The sequence below is a fragment of the Mus caroli genome, unplaced genomic scaffold, assembly GCF_978045245.1.
Source record: "Mus caroli unplaced genomic scaffold, Mus_caroli_1 scaffold_5, whole genome shotgun sequence".
In the NCBI taxonomy this organism is placed as follows: Eukaryota; Metazoa; Chordata; class Mammalia; order Rodentia; family Muridae; genus Mus; species Mus caroli.
In genome coordinates this window covers 118281183-118296964 of record NW_028227260.1, presented here as the reverse complement: position 1 = coordinate 118296964, position 15782 = coordinate 118281183, and the positions used below count along the sequence as shown (strand labels likewise).

The window sequence follows — 15782 nt, the reverse complement described above, 5'->3', positions numbered from 1 at the left end:
GCTCCTTCCACCATGCTTCATCTGCCATTAATAACTCTCTCTGTTCCTTACATTGCCTGAAAAGAAACTAAAAGCCGGGCAGTGATGGCACACACCTTTACTCTCAGCGCTTGGGAGGCAGAGGCAGGCAGATTTCTGAGTTCGAGGCCAGCCTGGTCTACAGAGTGAGTTCCAGGACAGCCAGGGCTACACAGAGAAACCCTGTCTCAAAAAACCAAAAAAAAAAAAAAAAAGGGCAAGATGGCAGCCGCAGCCACCGGCCTGCGCCAGGCTGCTGCTATGGCAGCCAGTACCTCGGTGAAGCCCATTTTCAGTCGCGACCTGAACGAGGCCAAGCGGATGGTGCGCGAGCTCTACCGCGCTTGTTGGTGCGGAACACGGTGCACTTAATGCAGCTGGATATCACGGTGAAACAAGGACAGGAGAAGCTGGAGAAAGTGGGATCCGCAACCCTATGGGTGCAACAACATTATGAACTAACCAGTACCCCGGAGCTCTTGACTCTAGCTGCATATGTATCAAAAGATGGCCTAGTCAGCCATCACTGGAAAGAGAGGCCCATTGGACATGCAAACTTTATATGCCCCAGTACAGGGGAATGCCAGGGCCAAAAAAAAATGGGAAAGGGTGGGTAGGGAAGTAGAGGGGAGGGTATGGGGGACTTTTGGGATAGCATTGGAAATGTAATTGAGGAAAAGATGTAATAAAAAAATAGTTTTATATGTAAAAAAAATTTAAAAAAATAAATAAAAAAAAGAAAAAAATATATTAAAAAAAAAAAAAAAAGAATGCTCATGTCACAGACCCCAGAGTGGTTGATCTGCTGGTCATTAAGGGAAAGATGGAGCTCCAGGAAACCATCAAAGTATGGAAACAGCGGACACACGTTATGCGGTTTTTCCATGAAACAGAAACACCAAGGCCAAAGGATTTCTTGTCTAAGTTCTATATGGGCCATGACCCATGAGGTCACCTGATGGCAAGGTGCATGTTAATATTTAATTAGAGTATAAATAAACTCATTATTTGATGGTAAAAAAAAAAACAAAACAAAAGAAAGAAAAAAGAAAAGTAACTATCACCCTCCACGGTCCTCTTTTCAGAGAGAGTCTCTCACTAGATCTGGAGTTAGGCTGGTGGACAGCAAGTTGCAGTGATCCTCCTGTCTCTGCTCTTCCAAGAATTAGGGTAACAGGCATGTGAACAAGCACACTCACCTTTTTACCTGGGTACTAAGGATTTGAACTCAGAGCGTCATTTTTACACAGCAACTGTTCTTACCTCCCAAGTCATCTTCTCAGCCCTGAGAAAAGAAAAATAGGTTAAATGCAGAAAAGAAAACACAATGGAGTACAAAAAAAATATTTTACAGGTGATATAGTAACGTGTGTTTCCTCACTATAAGTATATATAACACTGTAAGTAGCAATAGCTACTGGCGAGTCCCACAACTACCATAATTTAAAATCAGTGGCAAGAGGCATGTAGCTCAGTAGTAAGCATGGGGCCCTAGATTCTAGCCCCAGCAACAACAACAAAGCAAAAGGTTACTGATGTGTATAGAAGGGATTTATAACCTCTATAACTTCTATCTTTTGGTTAATTAAAACATGTTTACCGTTGTCCGTTGCTCATGTTATAGAGGAAAATGGTAAACATCGGAGAAACTAAAGAAAATAAAGCAGTGTGTTTCCATACAAGATTATAAGACCTGCTATAGTTTGGATGTGGAATACCATCCAAAAGGCTCATAGGCTGGCTGAAGACTTGATCCTTGGCTGGAAGCTATAGTCATTGAAAGGTGATTGCATATGGTACGGTGAGCCTGTAACACCAGCACTCGGGAGGTGGGAAGTAAAGATTTCAACTTTGGACCAAGCTGGTTACATGTGGACACCTTGTCTTAGAGAGAGGGGGAGGGGGAAGGGGATCGAGAGAAGCTGATTTGAGCTTAATGACTCTGACATAGTTTTGTTGTTGTTGTTGTTGTTTTAGCAGATTTAGTGTGTATAGTGGCATTACTGGAATGTGGTAGAAAAACAGGAAGTAGACCTAACTAAAACACGTAAGTCACAGGGGAGATGCCCAGGAAAGACACAGCTTGTCACCACCTCCATCTCACTGTTCTCTGCTTCCTGATGGAGGTGAGCAGCCTCCACCTTGTATTCCCACTACCATGATATCCTGCCTTGCCTCAGGACCCTAGCAACGGCCTCAGCTGTGAGAACTCTGAAACCATGAGCAAAAATCAGTCTTTCCTCCTTTCAGATTGTTTCTCTTGGTAACAAAACAAAACTGAGTAAAACAGGCCCCTTGATATAAATGTGCTCCCTTCTGGGTATGGTGCTGAGGACTGGACTTAAAGACTATGTACATGTTAGCCTTTGTTCTAACTGAACACTAAATTGTACCACTTACTGTACCAAAATTCCATATAGGTGGCTTATTTAAAAAAGAAAAGAAAAGAAACGTATATTTCTTTTTTTTTTTTTTTTTTTTGGTTTTTCGAGACAGGGTTTCTCTGTATAGCCCTGGATGTCCTGGAACTCACTTTGTAGACCAGGCTGGCCTCAAACTCTAACTCTACCTGCCTCTGCCTCCCGAGTGCCGGGATTAAAGGTGTTCGCCACCACAACCGGCTCAAAATGTATATTTCTTAAGGGTCTGGATTCTGGTAGTGCAAAATCAAGGCAGAATATTTTTGTATCCGGGGAGGACTCATTTCCTATACTAAATGGAGCTTTCTCCCTGGATCCTTGTGTGGTGCTATAAAAAACAATCCAGCCCTCTGGGGGTCTTCTTTAATTAGAGCACTAATCTTGTTAATGAGGGTCTACAAGCTAACCATTTCCCAAAGGCCTCACTTCCTAAAACCACCATACTAGAGACAAGGTTTCAATGAATGATTTGTGAGTAAGTGGGAACAAACATTCAGACCATGACACCCATAACGCATTTGTTGATCCGAACTTCATTCACTTAAAAAAAATTAGAGAAGCATAGCTGTATGTTGATAACCACTAAAACTAGGTCACGTGTTCTTTGCTTTCAGTATATATGAAATGTTTCATACCAAAAGAACTTAGGAGTAATTAAATAAATGCAATTTGATCATCAGAATTCCTCAAATCTATACATTCTCATCAAGCACTTACTGTTGCCTCTGGCACAGTGTATGTTATAGCAAGACTTTAATTAGTATAGAATGCATACCAAACCAGAAAAAACAGTAAGGAGAAGTCCTGTACAGAATAGAGGGTAAAGAAGAGAAGGGTTGGAGGTGCCCAAGAAGCTAAGTAGAAGGTTCCTAGGCAGAGCATGTGGCTAGGTGTTAAGTTCTTGAAAAAGATCTCCCCTAGGGAGGGGAGACCAAGAAGTCCATGAGAGTGAGCTGACTATGAGTGGGAATAGGGAACTGGAGAAAAGCGCGGAAGTAGCACCGATGACAGCTTACATCCAGTCCCGAGTGGAAGGATCTGCTCAGTGGTCTTTTTCTGCTCAAAACTGTACTCAAGAAGACGGCATTTAGACAAATAGAAGCAAACAACTCCCATAGCCAAGCTTTGTTTCTGAAACGTGAGGTTTAAGGCTCATTGTCAATCTCAAAAGAAAAAAAAAAAAAATCAATCTGAACCTTTTTTTTTTTTTTTTTTTTTTTTTGGAAACAGGGCTTTTTAAAGGAATAAAATATGACTTGGAGCTAATGTAAATCAAATGTCAGGAAGTTGAAATTAACTTTGGTTTGTATTTCATTTCCTCTAACATTGGCTTAATTTGAAAAATAGCAACTAAGTTTCAGTAACACTGGCAGAGCACAAATTCCCAGGCTACAACCCTCGAAACACATTTTCTCCCAAAGCCCATTCCAATAATGACTTGGTAATTATTGTCCTCGAAGGACTGCTCTAGCAGTGGGCTGCAGGCTCTGCAGAAAGCCAGAGGCCCACATACCAAGCTCCTCAGTCAAGAAAAAAAAAAAAGGAAGGAAAGGAAAGGAAAGGAAAGGAAAGGAAAGGAAAGGAAAGGAAAGGAAAGGAAAGGAAAGGAAAGGAAAGGAAAGGAAAGGAAAGGAAAGGAAAGGAAAGGAAAGGAAAGGAAAGGAAAAGAAGAGGAGAGTAGAGGAAAAGGAGGGGAGAGGAGAGGAGGGAAGAGGAGGGGAGGGGAGGGGAGGGGAGGGGAGGGGAGGGGAGGGGAGGGGAGGGGAGGGGAGGGGGGAGGGGAGGGGAGGGGAGGGGAGGGGAGGGGAGGGGAGGGGAGGGGAGGGGAGGGGAGGGGAGGGGAGGGGAGGGGAGGGGAGGGGAGAGGGAGAGGAGAGGAGAGGAGAGGAGAGGAGAGGAGAGGAGAGGAGAGGAGAGGAGAGGAGAGGAGAGGAGAGGAGAGGAGAGGAGAGGAGGAGGAGAGAAGAGAAGAGAAGAGAAGAGAAGAGAAGAGAAGAGAAGAGAAGAGAAGAGAAGAGAAGAGGAAGAGAAGAGAAGAGAAGAGAACTTGGGGGGGGAACACCATCCAGACTTCGTTTCATCAGGAAAGCCTTTGGGGGAACTTGGCAAATAAACAGAACTTCGTTTCAAAGTCTTTCTCCTGCATTAGTTACACCATCTGACCGTCCTGTGACTCTGTTGACCAGAACAAAAATTTTCTCAGGCCCCAAAATTTTATTGTTATACATAAGTACACCGTAGTTGTCTTCAGACACTCCAGAAGAAGCCGTCAGATCTCATTATGGATGGCTGTGAGCCACCATGTGGTTGCTGGAATTTGAACTCAAGACCTTCGGAAGAGCAGTCAGTGCTCTTAACTGCTGAGCCATCTCTACAGTCCAAAACTTTTATTTAAAATAAACAAATAAATAGAATTCAAAACAAAAAGTTTTTTTCTAAAATAAATAAATAACCTAAGCAGAGGAGATAATTCATCTCTTCTGAAGCCTGAAGTCCTGGATTCAAACAAGAGAACCAACACCTAAAATTGTCCTCTAACCTCTCCACAAATGCCAGGGCACATGTGTATTCATGTGTATTCACACACAATAAATGTTTACCATACTTTAATTTAAAAATTCATTAAAATAAAAATTTAAAGCCTTCTTAATGTCTAAGTTCAGCTGCCAGAAGAAAAGTTGTATTTGCCGTTCTGAGTTTTCAAATCCTTTATGTATTTACAACATACATATTGGCCTAACCTGACCTGGTTAAAAACACAAGCTCAGCTGGACTCAGTGGTGCACAGCTTTAATCCCATCACTAAAAAGGCAGAGGCCAGCAAAGGCCAGCAGAGGCCAGCAGAGGCCAGCAGAGGGAGTTTGAGACTAGCCTGGTCTACAGAGTGAATTCTAGGTCAGCCAGGGCTACACAGAGATGTCTTGGAGTGGGGGAAACCAGGTCATTCTTGTGCACATCTTTAGTCCCCAACCCCATCCTCAGAAGAGGCAGGTGGAACTCTGTGAGTTTGAAGTCAACCTTTTCTACACAGTGAGTTCCAGTACAGGACAGCCAGTGCTATATAGAGAGACTGTTGTCGAAGAGAAGAGAAGAGAAGAGAAGAGAAGAGAAGAGAAGAGAAGAGAAGAGAAGAGAAGAGAAGAGAAGAGAAGAGAAGAGAAGAGAAGAGAAGAGAAGAGAAGAGAAGAGAAGAGAAAGAGGAGGAGGAGGAGGAGGAAGAAGAAGAAGAAGAAGAAGAAGAAGAAGAAGAAGAAGAAGAAGAAGAAGAAGAAGAAGAAGAAGAAGAAGAAGAAGAAGAAGAAGAAGGAGGAGGAGGAGGAGGAGGAGGAGGAGGAGGAGGAGGAGGAGGAGGAGGAGGAGGAGAGAAGAGAAGAGAAGAGAAGAGAAGAGAAGAGAAGAGAAGAGAAGAGAAGAGAAGAGAAGAGAAGAGAAGAGAAGAGAAGAGAAGAGAAGAGAAGAGAAGAGGGAAGGGAAGGGAAGGGAAGGGAAGGGAAGGGAAGGGAAGGAAAGAGAAAAGAGGAGAGGAGGGGAAAGGAGAGGAGAGGAGAGAAGAGCAGAGAGAAGAGAGGAGAGGTGATGAGAGAAAAGAAAAAAGAAAAAGAAGATGCTAAGGCAGAAGGACTGTGATCTCAATGCTAAGTTGAGCAGTATAGAGATTTTGCCTGGAGACAGAGAGAGAAAGCAAAAGTGAGTGGGGAAGAACAAGTCCCTGAAAACAAACTGGTCTTAATTAAAGGCACACACACACACACACACACACACACACACACACACACACACTTGCTAGTTGTAAGATCATAGACAAATTAACTCCTCTGAGAGTCCGTTTTGTGATCCTTAAATGAGAATAGCCATACCAAGCTATTATATCATTAGCATACAAATTCAATGAGGTGTTTTGTTACAACTCCTCCTGTAGCCCTTAGTAACATGGGGTCATCATTCCACTACTCAGTCAGATCCTGAGAGCCTCCTTCCAGAAACATAACTCTGGGGAGGCTCTGAGTATCTTCAAGCAAACCCAAAGCCAGGGAGAGGGAAAGGACCACCTGAAAGGTGGTAAAAGGTTAACACTCCCAGGCAAAAGAGAATTTCTCTACTCCCACTAGAAGAGATGAGGTGGACCAGGCATCTGAGGTACCAATGAATCAGTGCCCACCACAATGCTGACTTCAAGGAGATCCCCCAGGACACTTAGAAGAAGAAAGAGAAAGAAGGAAGAGAATGCAGAAAAAGGAAAGGGGGCAAATGGCAAAGGGCAGAGGAAAATACTAAGAAAGGGGGTTAAAAGAAAGATAAATAATTCATCCCCCTAGAAATCTATAAGCTATTCATATTGTTGCCAAATGCATATGTTCAAACCTAATCCTCCATGTGATGGCATCCATAAGCAGGAGTCTTGGGGAGGTCATCAGGTAGGTCATAAGCAATGAATCAAATTAGTGTCCTTACAGAAGAGGCTCCAAAGATTTCCTTCTCTTCTTTCTCCATGTGATATTACAGCAAGAAGATGTGAGCTCTCTACAGACACTAACCCTGATAGTGACGTTATCTTGGAATTCCCAGTCTTTAGAACTACAAGCAATAAATTTCTGTTGTTTATAAACAACTCAATCTGTGATCGTTTGCTATAGTGGCCTGGGTGGATTATGGAAGAATTCTTCAAATTCAGACTTATCTTTCACCAGACACTAGAAAGACATTAAAGTTATATTCCCACATAACTTCTATGAAAACAGTAGGCCTTGAACAAAATTTTCCCACCACTACCTCTTCCCAAGAGTGCAGTCGCAGGCAGAGGCAGGCAGATTTCTGAGTTCGAGGCCAGCCTGGTCTACAAAGTGAGTTCCAGGACAGCCAGAGCTATACAGAGAAACCCTGTCTCGAAAAACCAAAAAAAAAAAAAGAGTGCAGTCGCAGCCAGAGCCACCTCTGCTAGTGATGCCTAAAATCATACAAGATAAGACAGAAGTCTGGGCCACAGACTTGTTCACTCCTTCAGACCCGAGACCAGGACCCACACCAAGAGCTGGAGAGTAGAATAAGAAGCTGAGGTGGAAGCATCTGATGATTCTAGGCTAAAAAATTTGTACTGTCATTGCAGAGTCACTGGCCAGACAGACCTGGAGCTCTGTTGTTGTTGTTGTTGTTGTTGTTCTTTTTCTTGTTCTTGTTCTTGTTCTTGTTCTTGTTCTTGTTCTTGTTCTTGTTCTTGTTCTTGTTCTTGCTCTTTTTCTTGTTCTTGTTCTTGGTGCTGCTGCTTCTGCTGCTGCTGGTGGTGGTGCTGCTGCTGCTGCTGCTGCTGCTGTTGCTGCTCTTGTCCTTGCCCTTGCCCTTGCCCTTGCCCTTGCCCTTGCCCTTGCCCTTGCCCTTGCCCTTGCCCTTGCCCTTGCCCTTGCCCTTGCCCTTGCTCTTGCTCTTGCTCTTACTCTTGCTCTGGGGTGTAGGTAACAGAGATAGGCAAATCCTGGGAGCTTGATGACCAGCCAGTCTTGCCAAAACAGTAAGTTCCAGGTTCAATCAGAGATCCTGCCTCCAAAAAAAAATGTAGAAAAGGCTGGAGGGAGGGTGTCATGGTAAGAACACTTGCCACTTTTTCAGAAGACCTAAGTTGAGTTCCCAGCACCCACATCGGGGCAGCTCCCAACTACTTGTATCTCCAATCCAGAGAATCTGATGCCCTGTGACGTTCTAGGTGCACATAAATTTACATAGTCACAAATATGTACAGATCAATTTAAATAATTAAACACGTAAATCTTTTTAAAATAATAAAGTGGAGAGTAACAGAGGAAGACACTTAACATTGATCTATCTCGGTCTTCCATAAGTGCTACCATAGGCATATGCACTTGTACACATACAAGCACACATGTGTACAACACATGCACACAAAAGAGATACAAGGGATCTACATGCAAATCTTACACAATAACATGAACATGTGTAAGCAGAGAAAAACATTCTCAGAGGAAACCAATCCCACTGACACCTTCGCTTGAAATTTTCACCCTCTAGACTGGTGAGAAAATAAATTGAACCCACCTATTCTGTAGTATTTAAAGCAATGTCAAAAGACACAGAAGATTATATAAAGATTACCCACCAAGTCCCATTGAAATCAACCAATGATATCAATTTTTATAAATCCCTCCAGAGATGCTTAAGCTGTGTAAAAGCAATATACAATTTGATACAGTCATGGCACATATTAGAAACTGTAGACAACAGAGGAAGTAGAAGCTGTGAACGATGGGAAAACTGTCTGGGCATTTCAGCAACTAAGTGGCGTGGTAATGAGCTAGGCACGCCTTACAACAGGAGAAAGATGAGAGCGATGCTTTCCAGCTGGGCTTTGGATCCAGGTCTCCCCTCGGATATTTCATAGAAAACAGGGTAATGTTTTTATATCACCTATGCACATCCTCCTGGATACTTTAAAATCATCTCCAGATTATTTATAATGCCCATGACAGTGTAAAGACTACACGAATCACTCTCGTAATGTACTATTTAGGAAAGGAGTACAAGAAAAAAAATCTGTACTTATTCAATACAGATGCAATTGTTCCTAATAATTTTGATCTGTGGTTCATTGAATCCCTAGATATAGGAGACTGCCTTTGCATAAGCTATTCTTTTTTTTTTAGAATTAATTTTTTTAAGTAGGTATTTTCCTCATTTACATTTCCAATGCTATCCAAAAAGTCCTCAATACACTCCCCCACACACTCCCCTACCCACCCACTCCCACTTTTTGGCCCTGGCGTTCCCCTGTACTGGGGCATATAAAGTTTGCAAGTCCAATGGGCCTCTCTTTCCAGTGATGGCCGACTAGGCCATCTTTTGATACATATGCAGCTAGAGTCAAGAGCTCCGGGGTACTGGTTAGTTCATAATGTTGTTCCACCTATAGGGTTGCAGATCCCTTTAGCTCCTTGGGTACTTTCTCTAGCTCCTCCATTGGGAGCCCTGTGATCCATCCAATAGCTGACTGTGAGCATCCACTTCTGTGTTTGCTAGGCCCTGGCATAGTCAGCAAAATCTTGCTAGTGTATGCAATGGTGTCAGCGTTTGGAAGCTGATTATGGGATGGATCCCTGGATATGGCAGTCTTTAGATGGTCCATCCTTTCGTCACAGCTCCAAACTTTGTCTCTGTTAACTCCTTCCATGGGTGTTTTTTTCCCAATTCTAAGAAGGGGCACAGTGCCCACACTTTAGTCTTTGTTCTTCTTGAGTTTCATGCGTTTAACAAATTGTATCTTATATCTTGGGTATCCTAAGTTTTTAGGCAAATATCCACTTATTGCTACTAAGCTCTCTCCCCAGTCCTTTGTTTGAAAAACTTTTGCTTACTCGTTAGGGCCCAATTTAAGTATTATTTCCTTGTTTTCTACTGCCTTCTTTTCCCACATAACATTTTTTATTTTGGGGTGGAGAGGCAGAAGGGAGGCAGGGTCTCCTGTGCCCCAGGCTGCCCTTAAAATTACTGGGTAGCTGGCACTGACCTTCAACTCATCCTGATCTTCTCGCTACCATATCCCAACAGGTACGCAAAGAAGCAATACAAGTGTGCCCTAGGAATGCGCCACCCTCCTTCAAATGCCTAGTACTACAACCACCAGAAACTCGAAACAAGCATGATACCTTTACTTGCTCTTACTTTTTGCAAGTCTCTGGTTTTTCCAAAATTTTTAAACTCATTTTTATATTCATACAGATATAATGCACTGCATGAAATATCTAAGATTGTGGTAGACTTGGTAGTACATGCCTATGCCCCCAGTGTCCGCAGTGAGACTAAAAGCTCAAAGTTGTCCTGTTGTGGTGGCACACACCTTTAATCCCAGCACTTGGGAGGCAGAGGTAGGTGGATCTCTGTGAGTTCAAGACAGTCTGGCCTACATAGTGAGTGCCAGGAGAGCCAAGGCTATTACACAGAGAAACATTGTCTCTAAAAAACAAAGATGACAGAGACAGAGTGTGTGTGTTAGTTTAAAACCATCCTCAGAGTTGATATAGCTGTCTTCTGAGAGGCTCTACCAGATCCTGACAAGTACAGAGACAGATCCTCACAGTCAACCATTGGACTAAGCGCGGGGTCCCTAATGAAAAATCTGGAGACATGACTCAAGGAGCTGAAGGGGTTTGCAAAGGCATAGGAAGAACAAAAATATAACCTAACCAGTACCCCCAGAGCTCCCAGGGACTAAACCACCAACCAAAGAGTACACATGGAGGGACCCATGGCTCCAGCCACATATGTAGCAGAGGATGGCCTTATCTGACATCAATGGGAGGAGAGGCCCTTGGGCCTGTGAAAGTTCTATGCCCCAGTGTAGGGGAATGCCAGGGTGGTGAGGTGAGAGTGGGTGGGTAGGTGGTGGAGCACCCTCATAGAAGCAGGGGAGGGGGGATGGGATAGAGGGGTTTCAGGGTTGGTGGGACCAGGAAAGGGGATAACATTTGAAATGTAAATAAGGACAATATCCAATAAAAGAAAAGAAAACAATAAAATAAACAAAATAAAATTATCCTCAGTCTCACAGTGAGTTTGAGAAAAGTCTAAACTACACTAGACTCCTCAATGACTCCTCATCTCAGAATAAAATTAAAAGACTATATACATATACATATATATATATAGTCTTTTAATCATATATATACGATTACAAATACTAACAAAGTATTTCCCAAATACTAAAATGTCACTGATATTGAGTCCATGCGACTGAGTAGTATGTTATTTGTTCCCCTCTGGCCTTGCTGCAGACACACTTCAGACTGAAGACTCCCTCCTAAGCCTCCTAAAGGGTTAAAATTGTTCTTCCACAGTTGCTATTCACTATCTCCCTCCATAAAAATTCCCTCTCTGCTATCGGTCCCTGTTCCCCAGTGAAAGATGTCTGTTGTATCTCAATGATTAACAGTAGAGTAAGCTATTCCTGGGAAAACGAGTTTAAAAACATGAGTCATGAGCCTTCTAATCAGTAGCTTCTTTTAGGTTTCCAGAACCCCGGGCATCTGGTGATATACAGATAACAGTACCATGAATACCGGAGCACTCACATCCCCCCACCCCACCCCCCAAAATCACTACTAACTCTTGCTCTGCAACCCCTAGGCAAGTTATTCTTTGTTGGTAATAGCTTCCATGTTTCCGTAGTTTTCCAACTAAATGTTTTTCTTCACCATATAACAATTTTCCCTCAAATAATTGGTCTGTTTTGTTTTGTTTGGAGACAGGATTACTCTGTGCAGCTCTGGCTGCCGGGGAACTCACTTTGTGGACCAGGCTGGCCTTGAACTCACTGAGCTCCACCTGCCTCTGCCTCCCAAGTGCTGGGATTAATGACAAGCACTACCACCAGTGGCATAATTGGTCTTTGCCGTTGGCAAGTCATTAACTTGAATTTAGTAACAGTAAGAGAAATGGCCTAACTGGGTCAGCAGCTTTCTCACTTTGCCTTTTCACCCAAAGTGACCAAGATCCCCATGTCTACCTAACCTTATGTCACCTTGCCAACCTCCCCTCTCTGCTCTGGTGTTTCAGTGATTTTCCGATTTGATTTCTTTGGCACTGCTAACTATTGGCTTGGTTTGTTTTCATGCCGATGTAACACAGGACCTTTGAACATTCTAAACACTCCCCACTGACACCTACACTCTTGGTTCTCCCTTTTCATAGAAAAATAATTCTTTTTTTTTTTCCTGAAGGACAGAAATGCCAGCCAGATCAATGAAAAATCGCAAGTGACTTTTCCCCTCCGATGTCAAGGTGATGCTCCTGGCTTTCACAGAGCAATTTCAGCTGCAACTCTGTGTACCAGGCTCCTTGTTTTCAGAAGTCAGGAGTTTGTTGTACAAACTTCCCTGGTTTTGAAAGCTTGGTGGCTGCTTTTTGATATGCACCTAGTTAGCCCAATGAATTATGTCTGTAGAGTAGAGATGCCCCATATCACTATGTTGCTTTGCCCTAACTGTAATAGATTTGACTCAGTACTATGCCAGGAGTAAAAGTAGCATACCATTTAGATATGGTGGCACATACCTAGAACCCCAGGACTTATTGGGTTAAGGCAGAGTGAGCGTGACCTCTAGACCAGCCTGGATTACATAGCAAGTTCCAGGACAGTCTCAGCTCCTGCCTCAAAACTAAAACAAAAAACAAAACCCTAGGTCTGGGGATGAGAATGGACTGGACAGATAATGCAACAGTTGAAAGCACTGGCTGTTCTTCCAAAGGACCCAGGTTCAATTCCGGCTCACAACCAGCTATAACTCCAGTTCCAGAAGATCCAACACCATCTTCTGACCTCTGCATGTACTCAATACACAGGCTTACACGGAGACAAAATATCCACACATATAAAATAAAAGTAAATAAATGTTTTTTAACAACAACAACAACAAAAAAAAAAACCCACCGGGCATGGTGGCACACGCCTTTAATCCCAGCACTTGGGAGGCAGAGACAGGCGGATTTCTGAGTTTGAGGCCAGCCTGGTCTACAGAGTGAGTTCCAGGACAGCCAGGGCTATACAGAGAAACCCTGTCTCGAAAACCAAAAAAAAAAAAAAAAAAAAAAACCCTAGGATAGGCATAATGGCCCAAGCCATTCTAGTACTTAAGAAGCTGAAGCAGGGTCTTTGTCCAAAGCCAGACTGAGCTATATAGACGTAGCAAAAAAAAAAAAAAACTCAAAAAAGTAAAGAAATATTAAATAATAATAAAGTAAATTAAAACAGCATATCATGGAGAAATAGAATCACAAATTTCATATTGTCATATTTATGGACACATTTTTTAAAAGTAAATAGGCCAAGTGATAATATAACCAAGGCATGTTTCTCAAGCGCCCAACCTTCATTTGACAGTCCTGCATCACAGAGTTTGTCTAGCCACAGAACATGACCTGCTCTGCTGCCAATGTTCAGCTTCCTTGATGATCCTCGCAATAAAATCCAAAGAAATGATGACCCAAGGACCATAAGCTTAGGAAGGAGCAGTGCTCTGCAGGAAATGAAGTCAACAAAACTTAGTCTTAGGCCTTTGAACTTGTTATACTTTACTCCTGGGTCTACCTGTTGACTGTAGACATTATAATTTCCAATATGTGCTTTAAAAAACCCTTGCTTAAGAACCTGGCCTGAGCCGGGCGGTGGTGGCGCACACCTTTAATCCCAGCACTTGGGAGGCAGAGGCAGGCGAATTTCTGAGTTCAAGGCCAGCCTGGTCTACAAAGTGAGTTCCAGGACAGCCAGGGCTATACAGAGAAACCCTGTCTCGAAAAACCAAAAAAACAAAAAACAAACAAACAAAAAAAAGAACCTGGCCTGAGCCAGACATGGTGAAACACACTTTTAATTCCAGCACTTGGGAGGCAGAGCTGGATGGATCTCTGTGAGTTCAAGGCCAGCCTAGTCTACAGAGTAAGTTCCAGGACAACCAGAGCTACACAGAAAAACTGTCTCAAAAAACCATAAAGGGCCAGGCAATGGTGCATGCCTTAAATCCCAGCACTTGGGAGGTAGAGGCAGGTGGATTTCTGAATTCCAGGCCAGCCTGGTCTACAGAGTGAGTTCCAGGACAGCCAGGGCTACACAGAGAAACCCTGTCTCAAAACGGGGAGGGGGAAGGAAAGAAGGAAAAATGAGGCAGTAGGGAGGGAGGGAAGGAGGGACAGAGGGAGGAATAAAGAGATGGGGTAGGGAGGGAGGAGGGACTAAGCAAGGGAGAGGAAACCTGGCCTGATATGTTCAAGTCCCCTAATTTAGCAAAAACGGTGCAACCTGGTTTTGCCACTTAGTCCTATATAACTCAGTATCGTGCCCCTCCTCCAGCAAAAGCACTCCTCAGTGCTTTTTAACTCCAACCACTGCCCCAAGCTTATCTCACTATTGGCACTAAGTCTTTTCTGCACTCATTCTTCATCAGTCCATTTCCCTCAGCTGTAACTCTTCTGGCACTGTCTCTGCATAGCTCCATAATTCATGGACTCTTTCATGATTTATTTTTGGCAATTAGTTTCTTGGAATATGGTCATTTTCCATAAAAGTCATGTTCATAGCCATGTCTGGAGAATGCCTTCAGGAAAAAGCATCCATACCTCTATTCCAGTCAGTCCAAAGGTTCTCAAAAGTATGCCTACTTCACTTTCTCTGCCATATAGTTGCCCAAAACAAAGGGGTCAGGAGTCCCTAGGAGAAATAACAGAATGGCTCATTGCTATGTATCTTTTTGATGCTACTTTACAACCCAATGTCCTGGGGGACATAGAACACCCTACCCCACTGCCGTTTGGTCCATGAGTTTCAGGTTTGAAAACTGGTTCATGTTGAAACTCAAAAAATAAAAAAATCTGCCCATCTATATTCCCCCTATGGATGCCATAATTTGGGGTTTTGTGTGTGTGTGTGTGTGTGTGTGTGTGTGTGTGTCTGTGTGTGTCTGTGTGTGTCTGTGTGTGTCTGTGTTTTGAGATGGGGACTCTCTCATAGTTCTGATTGTTCTGAAACTCACTCTGTAGACCAGACTGGCCTCAGAGATTCAGATGTCTCTGCCTCCCAAGTGTGGCAATTTAAGGTGGGCACTACAATGTCTGGCCTCTTTTTATTTTGTGTAATAGTTATATGAATGTGCGAGTGAGTGTGTGCATGAGCACCACATACATACAGGGGCCTGTGGAGGTAGAAAGAGGCATTTGATGTCTGAGAACCGGAATTACAGATGGTTGTGAGTCACCATGTGTGTACTGGGATCAAACCCTGGTCCTCTGCAAGAGCAGGAAGTGCTAACTGGTAAGCTGTTCATAGCTCATTGCCATATTCTCTTAACCACCTCTACCTCCCTCCCTCTTGGTGAGGCCCCTTGCCTGCTGCTCTCTGTCATCTTCTTACCACTATTTCTGTCCCCACTTAGAACGCCTACTGAGCAATCTGCTCTGCTGCTCTGGTTTTCCCCACCATCATTTGTTTGTTTGTTTGTTTGTTTTGTTTTGTTTTTCCCCAGTTGTGACAGGTAATCTTGATTGTCAACTTCATCGCAACTGTAATCAGGAAGCAGCTCTTTCTTGATTGTCTGTGGGGACAGTTCCAGGAAGGATTAACTGTATGGAGAAAATCCTCTCTCTGAATGGGCAGTGCCTTCCCGGATAGAAAGAGGTCCCCGGGGAAAACAGTGCTGCATATCTGCCAACCTCCACTTCTCGCTGGCGAGCTCAGCTATCACACGTTTGCTCCGGTCACCCTTTGATCAAATGTCATCATGACCTAGCTTCTTCTGCTTTCTGATGCAGACTGCAGATCTGTGACTCCTTTCGTCTCTCATGACCATACTGGGA

At 43.4% G+C, this 15782-nt stretch overlaps 1 pseudogene; it reads left to right on the top strand.

Moving 5' to 3' along the window:
* The first annotated feature begins 240 nt into the window (after nt 1-240).
* LOC147004792 (NADH dehydrogenase [ubiquinone] 1 alpha subcomplex subunit 6-like) lies at nt 241-1030 on the top strand (annotated as a pseudogene).
* The last annotated feature ends 14752 nt before the right edge of the window (nt 1031-15782 follow it).